A 2935-nucleotide genomic window follows, 5' to 3' on the forward strand; every position below is an offset into this window, starting at 1 on the left:
GAATAGTGATACAATTTGCCAAATAAATAGAATACAAATACATTTGTACCCACCACTTCATATAACTCACACAATTTAAAGGCTCTCCTTTGGCATGCAGCGCTCAAATATTTAGCATTATCTTTTTGTATAGGGTTTAGAAATATTTAATATTGTATAAAGATCTTTAAACTACACATACTAAGCTACAATAGATTCAGATTCATTAGGTTATTGAATATAAAACATACATAGCATATATTAAAACTGACGGTCAAACATCAACAGCTTAAATACTAATAGTTTACGTATACACAAATTCATCAATTCTTTAACTTTTAGCCGTACTGTACCTTTGTATTCTATATTGTAAAATAGTCATTTACTTCTAGCGTTATGGATCATTGATTTTGTTACCTGTTGACCCGGTTGATTACTAACACGTGCCATTGAACTCAAGCATTTTAACTAAAACGGTTTTTTTTTTTTAAATTTACGCCATATATACTAGGGCCGGATCCAAATTTTTTTAGAGATGAATATATGCAAGTACTGGTGAGTTTTTTTTAGGGGAGGGGAGCTCAGATCATTTCTATATTTCTATATCTTTTACTTATTTTACCATTTTTCTTTATACTGAATATTTGCCTGCCTTAAATGCATCAAATATTTGCCACTGGATGTTAAACAACGAAACAATCAATTAATATATTCTTTATATTACATCATCTATATATTATTTTTATCTTTATAAATGGTGACCTTTTCTTATCCTCATACATGTTCATGGTAATTAAGAAAATACACAATTTTTAGAACTGTTTGCTTGGGCTTTTAGAGAAATATATAAGTCCGAGATTCTGCTCCAAAGTAGATCTTGTGAGAAAAAAATAGCATTTGATTGATGTCAATTAATTTTCCTGGACCGGAGGAAATAAGAGGGGAACGAAATACGACATTCCGTTTAAAAAAAAAAAAATATTGTACATGTATGGTATTAAAAAAATAATAGCCAGTTTAATTTGTTGCTGAATAAATTCTCAAAAACGAAGAAAAATAAGAAAAAACATCCACAAATAATGTTTTTGTGAGTACTTAATTTTGGAATGAAGAGATATCCAAATATAGATGTATTTAATAGTTATCCCACAAGGACGCGGTGTGTCAGTGTAAGATCACCCCGATGGCCGGCGGCCAGAGGGTGATCTAACACTGACACACCAAGTCCGACTGGGATAACTATTTTACATCCCAGCTGTTTTAGATTAGACGAAAAACCATTTACAGTTCATAAAATCTAGTTTAGAACGCTACACAACCATAACAATATACTTTATATATTACTATATGATGTATACCCTTTTTGACCCCCAAACACGATGAGTAGATATCAAACCATGTCAACTCGCCCCACTTGCCAATCGGCCCACACTATATCGCCACTTTATAAAAATATCGTCCCACTCTTGTTTACCGACTTTGAAAAAGTGTAAAATCAAATTGAACAATCAGTCTGAAAACTCACTAATTAACGAAAAAGGTTAAAACCCCACTGAATAAAGGTCTGACAACTCGCCCCACTTATAAAAAGATCTTGCTTCCTTTAAGTATGTCAAATTACTATTATGTCGTATCCAGTCATCCTGGTGTAGTGGTATGTGTCGTGGCTTGATATGCTAAAGGTCTTGAGTTCGAATCCCAGCATTTACACTGGATTTTTTCTACGTGAATTTTGATAGAAAGTCTTTTCCGTATAATTAATTATAAGTTTGATAGTGGATTTAACATTCCCGCCAAAATGTTACAGAACAATGGAAAGCATGCATAACAAAGAAACTCAAACTGGGGTGATCTGGTAGGGGTGATCCGGCTCAGATCACCCCTGTTAGAACAAAGGAGCTGGGGTGTAATAACATCTATGCTACCATTATCGACATTAAACATATATTTGTACCTATTCTTTAAAAACACAGATTAGAAGTTTCCCCTGTTAATCGATTTTAATCTGTATTGCATTCTAAACCAGTATAAATTCGTACTATTCAAATCAACATGCATGTAAATGTATTTTACATCAAAACTTTTGCAGATACATTACACACTTGTGTCAATATTTACACACTCACCGTTAAGTTGTCATTAATCACGCACATGGACGTTTGTATTAATTAACGGCCAGTTTAAGAAGTCAAATCAAGCTGTGATTAATTTCCGCTTTAGACAAGAAGATACAGTGGCAGAACAATTATGTTAGACATTTTTTGGGGGACCTGCACGGGGGGGGGGGTGGGGGGGATGTGCCCCCGGTTAACCTGCCACTGTTGCAATAAATATATATCATATGGGTTAGAAAATAAGCAGAAGGGTACATTAATTGTTTGAATGAAAATCTTTATACGGTGATACTTTATTTATAGTTTTAACACTGTCTCGACACAGAATGAATGCAGTATCATGATCAGTTTCATGTACTATGGCGACCTTGGTCGCACCATTTTGTCAAATCAATAATTGTTTAATGATATGTTGTACAGTCCAAAGCGTTGGTAATAGAAGCGTTTCCGAGTTTAACAAAGTAACTAGCACGAAAATAATTAAAAAAAAAAAAGAAAACCAGCTCCAACAGTAATAGTAAAGTAGGACATATCAACAGAATACGAATTAAAACAAAAATACGCATGTGTTAATTTGCTTTCGCTTCATTTCTATGGATTGTCTCGTTGGCAATTATACAACATCTCCTTTTTAGCTCACCTGGGCCAAAGGGCCAAGTGAGCATTTCCCATCACTTGGCGTCCGGCGTCCGTCGTCGTCGTCCGGCGTCGTCGTTCGTCGTCGTTAACTTTTACAAAAATCTTCTCCTCTGAAACTACTGGGCCAAATTTAACCAAACTTGGCCGCAATCATCATTGGGGTATCTAGTTTAAAAATGTGTGGCGTGACCCAGCCAACCAAC

Source organism: Mytilus edulis, chromosome 10, assembly GCF_963676685.1.
Source record: "Mytilus edulis chromosome 10, xbMytEdul2.2, whole genome shotgun sequence".
Lineage (NCBI taxonomy): Eukaryota > Metazoa > Mollusca > Bivalvia > Mytilida > Mytilidae > Mytilus > Mytilus edulis.